Below are 13,914 nucleotides of genomic sequence, written 5' to 3'. Positions count from 1 at the left end.
GGGGATCCTGTGGGGTCCACAGATCTTGAGGTGATCCTGTGAGGTCCACAGATCTTGAGGTGTCAAGGCATTTATATCCCTACACCAATTTAGGCATGCAAAATGCCCTTGCACACAACTCTGGGCGTTCAGCGCCAGGTTGGTGCCCATTTTGGGCGTTCAACGCCCATTTGCTGCCATTTCTGGCGTTGAACGCCAGAACCATGCTTGTTCTGGGCGTTCAGCGCCAGGATGCTCCCATTCTGGGCGTTCAGCGCCAGAACTATGCTCTGTTCTGGCGTTTGAACGCCAGACAGATGCTCCTCCAGGGTGTGATTTTTCTTCTGCTATTTTTGATTCCGTTTTTGAATTTTTTGTTTATTTTGTGACTCCACATGATCATGAACCTAAGAAAACATGAAAAACAATAAAAATAAGAATTAGATAAACATTGGGTTGCCTCCCAACAAGCGCTTCTTTAATGTCAATAGCTTGATAGTGGGCTCTCATGGAGCCTCACAGATGTGCAGAGCTTTGTTGAGACTCTCCAACACCAAACTTAGAGTTTGGATATGGGAGTTCTACACCAAACTTAGAGTTTGGTTGTGGCCTCCCAACACCAAACTTAGAGTTTGACTGTGGGGGCTCTAGTTGACTCTGCTTGGAGAGAAGCTTTTTCTGCTTCCTCTCCATGGTTACAGAGGGAGATCCTTGAGTTTTAAACACAAGGGAGTTCTCATTCCATTGAAGGAATATTTCACCTCTGTCAACATCAATCACAGCTCTTGCTGTGGCCAGGAAAGGTCTTCCTAGGATGATGGATTCATCCTCTTCCTTTCCAGTATCCAGGACTATGAAATCAGCAGGGATGTAAAGGCCTTCAACCTTTACTAACACGTCCTCTACTTGTCCATAAGCCTGTCTTCTTGAGCTGTCTGCCATCTCTAATGAGATTTTAGCAGCTTGCACCTCATAGATTCCCAGTTTCTCTAGTACAGAGAGGGGGCATGAGGTTTATTTCTGAACCAAGATCACACAAAGCCTTAAAGATCATGGTGCCTATGGTACAGGTTATTATGAACTTTCCAGGATCCTGTCTCTTCTGAGGCAATGTCAGTTGATCCAGATCACTTAGTTCATTGATGAACAAGGGAGGTTCAACTTCCCAAGCATCAATGCCAAATAATTTGGCATTCAGCTTCATGATTGCACCAAGAAACTTGGCAGTTTGCTCTTCAGTGACATCCTCATTCTCTTCAGAAGAGGAATACTCATCAAAGCTCATGAAGGGCATAAGGAGGTTCAATGGAAGCTCTATGGTCTCTAGATGAGCCTCAGAGTCCTTTGGTTCCCCAGAGGGAAGCTCCTTATTGATCACTGGACGTCCCAGGAGGTCTTCCTCCTTGGGATTCACGTCCTCTCCTCTCCTTACAGGTTCGGCCATGGTGCTTATGTCAATGGCCTTGCACTCTCCTTTTGGGTTCTCTTCTGTATTGCTTGGGAGAGTACTAGGAGGGATTTCAGTGATCCTTTTACTCAGCTGGCCCACTTGTGCTTCCAGATTTCTAATGGAAGACCTTGTTTCATTCATGAAACTTACAGTGGCCTTAGATAGATCAGAGACTAGATTTGCTAAATTAGAAGCATTTTGTTCAGAGTTCTCTGTCTGTTGCTGAGTTGATGATGGAAAAGGTTTGCTATTGCTAAACCTGTTTCTTCCACCATTATTAAAGCCTTGTTGGGGCTTTTGATCCTTCCATGAGAAATTTGGATGATTTCTCCATGTTGAGTTATAGGTGTTTCCATAAGGTTCACCTAAATAATTTACCTCTGCTATTGCAGGGTTCTCAGGATCATAGGCTTCCTCTTCAGAAGATGCCTCTTGAGTACTGTTGGATGCAGCTTGCATTCCATGCAGACTCTGAGAAATCATATTGACTTGCTGAGTCAATATTTTGTTCTGAGCCAATATGGCATTCAGAGTATCAACTTCAAGAACTCCCTTCTTCATAGGCGTCCCATTGCTTACAGGATTCCTTTCAGAAGTGTACATGAACTGGTTATTAGCAACCATGTCAATGAGTTCTTGAGCTTCTGCAGGCGTTTTCTTTAGGTGAATGGATCCACCTGCAGAGGTATCCAATGACATCTTAGATAGCTCAGATAGACCATCATAGAATATATCCAGGATGGTCCATTCTGAAAGCATGTCAGAAGGACACTTTTTGGTCAACTGTTTGTATCTTTCCCAAGCTTCATAGAGGGATTCACCTTCTTTCTGTCTGAAGGTTTGAACATCAGCTCTCAGCTTGCTCAGCTTTTGAGGAGGAAAGTACTTGGCTAAGAAAGCCGTGACCAGCTTATCCCAAGAGTTCAGGCTGTCTTTAGGTTGAGAATCCAACCATAATCTAGCTCTGTCTCTTACAGCAAAAGGGAAAAGCATGAGCCTGTAGACTTCAGGATCTATTCCATTAGTCTTAACAGTATCACATATCTGCAAGAATTCAGTTAAGAACTGAAAAGGATCTTCAGATGGAAGTCCATGAAACTTGCAGTTCTGCTGCATCAGAGAAACTAATTGAGGTTTCAGCTCAAAGTTGTTTGCTCCAATGGCAAGAATGGAGATGCTTCTTCCATGTAAATTGGAATTAGGTGCAGTAAAGTCACCAAGCATCTTCCTTGCATTATTATTATTTTCGGCTGCCATCTTCTTTGCCTGTTCGAAAATTTCTGAAAGGTTATCTCTGGATTGTTGTATTTTAGCTTCTCTTAATTTTCTCTTCAGAGTCCTTTCAGGTTCTGGATCTGCTTCCACAAGAATGTTCTTATCTTTGCTCCTGCTCATATGACAAGGAAGAATGGCCAGAAAAATGATAATAATAATAGAGATCCTTTATACCACAGTATAGGGATCCCTTTGTGAGTGGAAGAAAAGAGGGGGAGATAAAGAATGTGATGTAAAGGAAGAAACACAACTGTGAGAATGGAAGAGATGTGAGATGAGATGTTAGGATATAAATGAATAAATAGAATAGGATGTGGGAGGTATAATTTTCGAAAATTATTTTGAAAAGGAGTTAGTGATTTTTGAAATTTGGTTTTTGAAAATTTGTTAGTATTTTTCGAAAATTTTTTTTTTGAAATAAAATTAAAAATAAAAATAATTAGTTAATTAAAAAGAAATTTTGAAAAAGGGGAGAGATATTTTCGAAATTAAGAGAGAGAGAGTTAGTTAGGTGGTTTTGAAAAAGATAAGAAACAAACAAAAAGTTAGTTAGTTAGTTGAAACAAATTTTGAAAAGATAGGAAGTTAGGAAGTTAGAGGAGATATTTTGAAAAGATATTTTTGAACAAGATAAGATAAGAAGATATTTTGAAAATATATGATAGGAATTAGTTTTTTTGAAAAAGATTTGATTTTTAAAATCACAATTAATGACTTGATTCATAAGAAATCACAAGATATGATTCTAGACTTTAAAGTTTGAATCTTTCTTAACAAGCAAGTAACAAACTTCAAATTTTTGAATCAAAACATTAATTGTTTATGTTATTTTCGAAAATTTGGTATAAAAATAAGAAAAATATTTTTGAAAAATATTTTTGAAATTTTCGAAAATAACTAAGAATTTTGAAAAAGATTTGATTTTTGAAAAAGATTTTGAAAAAGATAAGATTTTCAAATTTGAAAATTTGATTTGACTCATAAGAAACAATTTGATTTTAAAAATTTTGAAAAAGTCAATCCAAATTTTCGAATTTGATGAGAGAAAAAGGGAAAGATATTTTTTTGATTTTTGAAATTTTTATGAAAAACATGAAAAATATGCAATGCATGAAATTTTTTTAGATCAAAACAATGAATGCATGCAAGAATGCTATGAATGTCAAGATGAACACCAAGAACATTATGAAGATCATGATGAACATCAAGAACACAATTTTGAAAAATTTTTAATGCAAAGAAAACATGCAAGACACCAAACTTAGAATTCTTTAATGCTTACGCACTAAGAATTCAAGAATGCATATGATAAACATGAAAAGACACAAAACAAAAAATCATCAAGATCAAACAAGAAGACTTACCAAGAACAACTTGAAGATCATGAAGAACACTATGAATGCATGATATTTTCGAAAAATTGCAAGATGCATATGCAAGTGACACCAAACTTATGATATGACTCAAGACTCAAACAAGAAACACAAAATATTTTTGATTTTTATGATTTTCTAATTTTTTTGGATTTTTTCTTATTTTTCGAAAATTAATTGAAAAAGGAAAATAAGGATTCCAAAATCTTTAACATGAATTCCAGGAATCTTGCATTCTTAGTCTAAAGCTTCAGTCCAGGAATTAGACATGGCTCACTAGCCAGCCAAGCTTTCAAAGAAAGCTCCAGTCCAAAACACTAGACATGGCCAATGGCCAGCCAAGCTTCAGCATGTAATTCAGATATGACATGCCTGACATACTCATTACCAAAGGAATAGACATGGCTTTACAGCCAGCCAGGCTTTACATGCTTCATGAAACACTAGAATTCATTCTTAAAAATTTTGAATAAATTTTTGAAAACATTTTAAAATTTTTTTTTTCGAAAACAGATGAGAGATTTATTAAAATATTTTTGAAAAATTTTTGAAAAGAAAATAAAAAGAAAATTACCTAATCTGAGCAACAAGATGAACCGTCAGTTGTCCAAACTCAAACAATCCCCGGCAACGGCGCCAAAAACTTGGTGCACGAAATTGTGATCTCCAGGTTCGAATAATCCCTGGTAATGGCTCCAAAGCTTGGTGCTCTGATCTTAATTCATAATTGTCACAACTTCGATACAACTAACCAGCAAGTGCACTGGGTCGTCCAAGTAATACCTTACGTGAGTAAGGGTCGAATCCCACGGAGATTGTTGGTATGAAGCAAGCTATGGTCACCTTGTAAATCTCAGTCAGGCAGATATAAAGTGATAATGGTGTTTTCGAATATTATATAATAAAATAGGGATAGAGATACTTATGTAATTCATTGATAGGAATTTCAGATAAGCGAATGGAGATGCTTTTGTTCCTCTGAACCTCTGCTTTCCTGCTATCTTCATCCAATCAGTCTTACCCCTTTCCATGGCTGGCTTTATGTGATACATCACCACTGTCAATGGCTACTTTCGGTCATCTCTCGGGAAAATGATCCAATGCCCTGTCACGGCACGGCTAATCGTCTGGAGGCATCACCCTTGCCAATGGCTTCATCTTATCCTCTCAGTGAATAATATGCTCACGCACCCTGTCACGGCACGGCTATTCATCTGTCAGTTCTCGATCATGCTGGAATAGGATTTACTATCCTTTTGCGTCTGTCACTAACGCCCTGCAATCGCGAGTTAGGAGCTCGTCACAGTCATTCAATCATTGAATCCTACTCGGAATACCACAGACAAGGTTTAGACTTTCCGGATTCTCTTGAATGCCGCCATCATTCTAGCTTACGCCACGAAGATTCTGGTTAGGAGATCTAAGTGATATTCATTCTAGCTTATTTCATGTAGAACAGAAGTGTTTGTCAGGCACGCGTTCATAGGGGAGATGGTGATGAGCGTCACACATAATCATCACCTTCATCACGTTCTTGGGTGCGAATGGATATCTTAGAATCGAAATAAGATGAATTGAATAGAAAACAGTAGTACTTTGCATTAATCTTTGAGGAACAGCAGAGCTCCACACCTTAATCTATGGAGTGTAGAAACTCTACCGTTGAAAATACATAACTGGAAGGTCCAGGCATGGCCGAGATGGCCAGCCCCCTAAAACGTGATCAAAGGATCATAAGGTAATCCAAAGATACCTAATACAATAGTAAAAGGTCCTATTTATAATAAACTTGTCACTAGGGTTTACATGAGTAAGTAATTGATGCATAAATCCACTTCCGGGGCCCACTTGGTGTGTGTTTGGGCTGAGCTTAAGTGTAGCACGTTCAGAGGTCATTTGTGGAGTTGAACGCCAGTTTCTGTGCCAGTTTAGGCGTTCAACTCTGGTTTTGGATCCTTTTCTGGCGCTGGACGCCAGATTTGGGCAGAAGGCTGGCGTTGAACGCCAATTTACTTCGTCAATTCTTGGCCAAAGTATGGACTATTATATATTGCTGGAAAGCCCTGGATGTCTACTTTCCAACGCAATTAGAAGCGCGCCATTTCGAGTTCTGTAGCTCCAGAAAATCCACTTTGAGTGCAGGGAGGTCAGAATCCAACAGCATCAGCAGTCCTTTTTCAACCTCTGAATCTGATTTCTGCTCAAGTCCCTCAATTTCAGCCAGAAAATACCTGAAATCACAGAAAAAAACACAAACTCATAGTAAAGTCCAGAATTGTGAATTTAACATAAAAACTAATGAAAACATCCCTAAAATTAACTAGATCCTACTAAAAACATACTAAAAACAATGTCAAAAATAAGCGGATATTTTATACGCTTTTTGGGGATAATTTCATATAGTTTTGAGTATGTTTTAGTTAGTTTTTAGTCTATTTCCAGTAGTTTTTAGGAAAAATTCATATTTCTGGACTTTACATAAGTTGTGTGTTTTTTTGTAATTTCAGGTATTTTTCTGGCTGAAATTGAAGGAGCTGAGCAAAAATCTGATTCAGGCTGAAAAAGGACTGCTGATGCTGTTGGATTCTGACCTCCCTGCACTCAAAGTGGATTTTCTGGAGCTACAGAACTCGAAATGGCGTGCTTCCAATTGCGTTGGAAAGTAGACATCCAGGGCTTTCCAGCAATATATAATAGTCTATACTTTGCATAAGAATAGACGACGTAAACTGGCGTTCAACGCTAGTCCTCTGCCCAATTCTGGCGTCCAGCGCCAGAAAAGGATAAAAAACTGGAGTTGAACGCCCAAACTGGCATAAAAACTGGCGTTCAACTCCACAAATGGCCTCTGCACGTGACTCATTTAAATCTCAGCCCCAGCACACACCAAGTGGGCCCTAGAAGTGGATATCTGCATCATCCATCATAGTCCACTCATATTTTGTAACCCTAGGCTACTAGTTTAGTATTTAAACAACTTTTAGAGACTTATTTTGTATCTCATGACATTTTAGATCTAAACTTTGTATTCTCTGATGGCATGAGTCTCTAAACCCCATTGTTGGGGGTGAGGAGCTCTGCTGCGTCTCGATGAATTAATGCAAGTATTTCTGTTTTCCATTCAAACACGCTTGTTCCTATCTAAGATGTTCATTCGCGCTTAACTGTGATGAAGGTGATGATCTGTGACATTCATCACCTTCCTCAAACCACGAACGTGTGCCTGACAACCACCTCCGTTCTACATATGATTGAATGAGTATCTCTTAGATTCCTTAATCAGAATCTCCGTGGTATAAGCTAGAACTGATGGCGGCATTCATGAGAATCCGGAAAGTCTAAACCTTGTCTGTGGTATTCCGAGTAGGATTCAAGGATTGAATGACTGTGACGAGCTTCAAACTCCTGAAGGCTGGGCATTAGTGACAGACGCAAAAGGATAGTAAATCCTATTCCAACCGGATCGAGAACCAACCGGTGATTAGCCGTGCTGTGACAGAGCGCGTGAGCGTAGTTTTCACTGGAAGGATGGAAGGTAGCCACTGACAACTGTGATCCACCAACACACAGCTTGCCATAGGAGGACGTGCGTGCGTGAATCAGAAGACAGAGGAAAGCAGAGATTCAGAAGACAAAGCATCTCCAAAACTCCAACACATTCTCCATTACTGCACAACAAGTAAACTTTAATTTATGTTCTCTTGGTTATTCACAATTCAACTGATAAACATAATTGAATTCCTGACTAAGATTTACAAGATAACCATAGATTGCTTCAAACCAACAATCTCCGTGGGATTCGACCCTTACTCACGTAAGGTATTACTTGGACGACCCAGTGCACTTGCTGGTTAGTGGTACGCGTTGTGAAAAGTGTGATTCACAATTCGTGCACCAAGTTTTTGGCGCCGTTGCCGGGGATTGTTCGTGTTTGAACAACTGACGGATTACTTTGTTGCTTAGATTAGGAAAAATCTTTCTTTTTTTTTTTGGTTTAGAGTCTTTTATTAATTACCCCTTGTTAAAATACTTTAAACTTATAGCTCAGTTATTTAGAACGTGGTGTTTATGTTCATGATAATTGGCTATCATATTTTTAAAAAAAAAAACCTTTTTCAAAAATAATTTTTCTATTAAATCCTGTGCCAAACTTTAAGTTTGGTGTTTTCAAAAATAATCTTTCTTAAAATTTTTTGAAGGTCCCATAACTCATTTGGCTAGAGCATTAATTTGATTGGGTTAGAATCTTTTATACTCTTTTCAAAACCTTCTTTTTCAAAAATATTTTTTTCTATTAAATCTTGTGCCAAACTTTAAGTTTGGTGTTTTCTTGTTGATTCCCCTTTGATTTTCGAAAATTTTGGTTTGGTTTTCTAAAAATTTTAAGTTTGGTGTTCTTCCTTCATGTTCTTGTGTTCTTGTGAGTCTTCAAAGTGTTCTTGAGTTTCCTTGTGTCTTGATCTTAAAATTTTTAAGTTTGGTGTTCCTTGGTGTTTTCCCTCCAAATTTTTCGAAAACAAGGAGCATTAGATCTAAAAATTTTAAATCTTGTACTATCTTATTGTTTTTCTCTCTCCTCACTAAATTCAAAAAAATATCTTTTCAAAATATCTCTTCTAACTTCCTAACTTCTTATCTTTTCAAAATTTGTTTCAACTAACTAACTAACTTTTTGTTTGTTTCTTAACTTTTTCAAAACTACCTAACTCTCTCTCTCTAATTTTCGAAAATATCTTCCCTCTTTTTCAAAAATTTCGTTTTTTTAACTAATTATTTTTAATTTTTTTTTTACGAAAAAAAAAAATTTTATTTCAAAATTCAAATTCTTTTTAGTTATTTTATTTTATTTAAGTATTTACTTCTTATAAAATAAAATAAATAAAAAGGTAAATCAGTCCAAGTTATATCCATAGATCCATCATGGACATAAGTGGAGATGGACAGTCCAGGAGGACTTTGGGGTCATATTCTAACCCCTCTACTGCTTCGTATGGGAGTAGCATATGCATACCCTCCATTGGAGTTAGTAGCTTTGAGTTGAATCCTCAGCTCATTATCATGGTGCAGCAAAGTTGCCAGTATTCCGGTCTTCCACAGGAAGAACCTACAGAGTTTCTGGCACAATTTTTACAAATTGCTGACACAGTACATGATAAGGAAATAGATCAGGATGTCTACAGACTATTACTGTTTCCATTTGCTGTAAAAGATCAAGCTAAAAGGTGGTTAAATAACCAACCTAAGGCCAGCATAAGAACATGGAAACAGCTGACAGAAAAATTCCTGAATCAACATTTCCCTTCAAAAAGGATGACACAGCTAAGGCTGGACATCCAAGGCTTTAAACAAGGAGATAATGAATCTCTTTATGATGCCTGGGAGAGATACAGAAAGATGCTACGAAAATGCCCCTCTGAAATGTTTTCAGAGTGGGTTCAGTTAGACATCTTCTACTATGGGCTTGCAGAAGGAGCTCAGATGTCTTTAGATTACTCAGCTGGTGGATCTATCCATATGAGAAAGACAATTGAAGAAGCTCAAGAGCTCATTGATACAGTTGCCAGGAATCAGCATCTGTATCTAAGCAGCAACCCTTCCATGAATGAAGAGGTTAAAACAGTAACTGCTGAACTCAGTACTGTAAAACAAGCTGCTGAATTCAATTAGCAATTAGATTTTCTAACAAAGCAGCTAGCTGAATTCAAAGACAGGTTACAGGAGACAAGGATAGCTAATATACATATGGAAGAACAGTTTAAGCAAACAAAGCAGCAGCTATCAAAGCAAATAGCAGAAGAATGCCAAGCAGTTCAATTAAGAAGTGGGAAAACATTAAATGCCCCACCTCAAGGCATCAAAAATTCAAGAAATGAGCAACCCACCAAATATTCCCCTGAGGACAGTAAGAGCCCAGGGAAAAATAATTCTGGCACTAAAACGCCAGAAAATGGGTGGAAGGCTGGCGCTGAACGCCCAGACCATGCCCAAAACTGGCGTTCAGCGCCAGAAACAAGGCAGGATTGGCGTTCAACGCCAGAAATGGGCAAGAATCTGGCGCTGAACGCCCAACAGGGGCACATTTCTGGCGTTCAGGCGCCAGGAACAGACAGTGAGTTGGCATCTAACGTCACTCCAGCCTTTGACTCTGGTACTCAATTGCCAGTGAGGGATCAGACACACACAAGTGCTGATAACAACCCCTCTAAAAAGGCTTCTTTAACCACTAAGGTTGAGGAATATAAAGCCAAGATACCTTATCCTCAAAAACTCCGGAAAGAGGAGCAGGATAAGCAATTTGCTCGCTTTGCAGATTATCTAAGGACTCTTGAAATAAAGATTCCTTTTGCAGAGGCACTTGAGCAAATACCTTCTTATGCCAAGTTCATGAAAGAGATCTTGAGTCATAAAAAGGAGTGGAGAGAAACAGAAAGAGTTCTCCTCACTGAAGAATGCAGTGCAGTCATTCTGAAAAGCTTTCCTGAAAAGCTTAAAGATCCTGGGAGTTTTCTGATACCATGCATATTAGAAGGTGATTGCACCAAGACAGCTTTATGTGATCTTGGGGCAAGCATCAACCTGATACCTGCATCCACTATCAGGAAGCTTGGCTTAACTGAAGAAGTTAAACCAACCCAGATATGTCTCCAACTTGCTGATGGTTCCACTAAATACCCATCAGGCGTGATTGAGGACATGATTGTCAGAGTTGGGCCATTCGCCTTTCCCACTGACTTTGTTGTGCTGGAAATGGAGGAGCACAAGAGTGCTACTCTCATTCTAGGAAGACCCTTCCTAGCAACTGGACGATCCCTCATTGACGTCCAACAGGGGGAAATAACCCTGAGAGTCAACGATGACGAGTTCAAGTTGAACGCTGTCAAAGCCATGCAGCATCCAGCACATCAACAGACTGCATGAAAGTTGACCTTATTGACTCTTTGGTAGAAGAGATCAACATGGCTGAGAGTCTCGAATCAGAGTTGGAAGACATCTTTAAAGATGTTCAGCCTGATTTGGAGGATTCAGGGGACATGAAAGAGCCTCTGAACTTTCTTCTGAAAGAGGAAAAACCTCCTAAACCAGAGCTCAAGCCACTGCCACCATCCTTGAAATATGCATTTCTAGGAGAAGGTGACACTTTTCCAGTGATCATAAGCTCTGCTTTAAATTCACAGGAAGAGGAAGCACTTATTCAAGTGCTAAGGACACACAAGACAGCTCTTGGGTGGTCCATAGGTGACCTTAAGGGCATAAGCCCAGCTAGATGCATGCACAAAATCCTATTGGAGGATAATGCCAAACCAGTGGTTCAACCACATAGGCGGCTAAATCCAGCCATGAAGGAAGTGGTGCAGAAAGAGGTCACCAAATTACTGGAGGCTGGGATTATTTATCCTATTTCTGACAGCCCCTGGGTGAGCCCTGTTCAAGTCGTCCCAAAAAAGGGAGGCATGACAGTGATTCATAATGAAAAAAATGAACTGGTTCCTACAAGAACAGTTACAGGGTGGCGCATGTGTATTGACTACAGAAGGCTCAATACAGCCACCAGAAAGGATCATTTTCCTTTACCATTCATAGACCAGATGCTAGAGAGACTAGTAGGTCATGATTATTACTGCTTTTTGGATGGCTACTCAGGCTATAACCAGATTGCAGTAGATCCCCAGGATCAAGAGAAAACAGCATTCACATGTCCATCCGGAGCGTTTGCTTATAGAAGGATGCCCTTTGGGCTATGCAATGCACCTGCAACCTTCCAGAGATGCATGCTCTCTATTTTCTCTGACATGGTGGAAAAATTTCTGGAAGTCTTCATGGATGACTTCTCAGTATATGGAGACTCATTCAGCTCCTGTCTTGATCACCTGAAACTTGTTCTGAAAAGATGCCAAGAAACCAACCTAGTTTTAAACTGGGAAAAGTGTCACTTCATGGTGACTGAAGGAATTGTTCTTGGGCATAAAATCTCAAACAAGGGAATAGAGGTGGATCAAGCAAGAATAGAGGTAATTGAAAAATTACCACCACCTGCCAATGTTAAGGCAATCAGAAGCTTTCTGGGGCATGCAGGATTCTATAGGAGGTTTATAAAGGATTTTTCAAAAATCGCAAAACCTCTAAGCAATCTGCTAGCTGCTGACACGCCATTTGTGTTTGACACAGCATGCCTGCAGGCGTTTGAAACGCTGAAAGCTAAGCTGGTCACAGCACCAGTCATTTCTGCACCAGACTGGACATTGCCATTTGAGTTAATGTGTGATGCCAGTGATCATGCCATTGGTGCAGTATTGGGACAGAGGCATGACAAGCTTCTGCATGTCATTTATTATGCCAGTCGCGTTTTAAATGATGCCCAGAAAAATTACACAACCACAGAAAAAGAACTACTTGCAGTGGTTTACGCCATTGACAAGTTCAGATCATACTTAGTAGGATCAAAAGTGATTGTGTATACTGACCATGCTGCTCTTAAATATCTACTCACAAAGCAGGATTCAAAACCCAGGCTCATCAGATGGGTATTGCTTCTGCAAGAGTTTGATATAGAAATAAGAGACAGAAAAGGGACAGAGAACCAAGTGGCTGATCATCTGTCCCGGATAGAGCCAGTGAAAGGGACGTCCCTCCCCTTTCTTGAGATCTCTGAGACGTTCCCTGATGAGCATCTATTTGCCATTCAGGAAGCACCATGGTTTGCCGATATTGCAAACTATAAAGCTGCAAGGTTCATACCCAAGGAGTACAATAGAATACAAAAGAAGAAATTAGTTACTGATGCAAAGTACTACTTGTGGGATGAACCCTATCTCTTTAAGAGATGTGCAGACGAAATTATCCGTAGGTGTGTCCCCAGAGAGGAAGCACAGAGAATCCTATGGCATTGCCACGGATCTCAATATGGAGGCCATTTCGGAGGTGAGCGAACAGCCACCAAGGTCCTCCAATGTGGCTTCTATTGGCCCACACTCTATAAAGATTCCCGAGAGTTTGTACGTAATTGTGACAGTTGCCAAAGAGCTGGTAATCTGCCTCATGGTTACGCCATGCCTCAACAAGGAATCTTGGAAATAGAGTTGTTTGATGTATGGGGAATTGACTTCATGGGACCTTTCCCACCATCATACTCAAACACTTATATTCTGGTGGCAGTTGACTATGTATCAAAATGGGTTGAGGCTATTGCCACACCCACCAATGATACTAAAACAGTGCTGAAGTTCCTCCAGAAACATATCTTTAGCAGGTTTGGTGTCCCTAGAGTGTTAATCAGTGATGGGGGCACTCACTTCTGCAATAAACAGCTTTACTCTGCCATGGTTCGGTATGGAATTCGCCACAAGGTGGCCACTCCATATCATCCACAAACCAATGGCCAGGCTGAAGTCTCTAACAGAGAATTAAAGAGAATCCTGGAACGGACAGTAAATACCCGTAGAAAGGATTGGGCAAGGAGCTTGGATGATGCTCTGTGGGCTTACAGAACAGCATTCAAGACCCCTATAGGGACCTCTCCATACCAACTCGTGTATGGTAAGGCATGCCACTTGCCCGTGGAACTGGAACATAAGGCCTACTGGGCAACTAGATTCCTAAACTTTGATGCCAAATTAGCAGGAGAAAAACGATTGCTCCAGCTAAATGAGCTAGAGGAATTCAAATTCACAGCTTTCGAAAATGCCAAGCTTTATAAAGAAAAATAAAAAAAATGGCATGACAAGAAGCTGTCATCTAGAATCTTTGAACCAGGACAAAAGGTCCTGTTGTTTAACTCTAGACTCAGGCTATTCCCCGGGAAACTGAAATCCCGGTGGAAAGGACCATACGTGATTACAA

General features: G+C 39.7%; 1 non-coding gene across 1 annotated transcript; it reads left to right on the top strand.

Annotated features, from left to right (window-relative positions):
• The first annotated feature begins 2,182 nt into the window (after positions 1 to 2,182).
• Positions 2,183 to 2,290, top strand: LOC148567262 (small nucleolar RNA R71). Its single transcript, XR_015882484.1, has one exon. It is a non-coding gene; the product is annotated as a small nucleolar RNA R71 (small nucleolar RNA).
• The last annotated feature ends 11,624 nt before the right edge of the window (positions 2,291 to 13,914 follow it).

Source organism: Arachis ipaensis, chromosome B4 (genome assembly GCF_059453495.1).
Source record: "Arachis ipaensis isolate K30076 ecotype BB chromosome B4, ASM5945349v1, whole genome shotgun sequence".
Taxonomy (NCBI): domain Eukaryota; kingdom Viridiplantae; phylum Streptophyta; class Magnoliopsida; order Fabales; family Fabaceae; genus Arachis; species Arachis ipaensis.
Note: the sequence above shows the minus strand (reverse complement) of the source record. Positions and strands in the feature narration are given on the sequence as shown.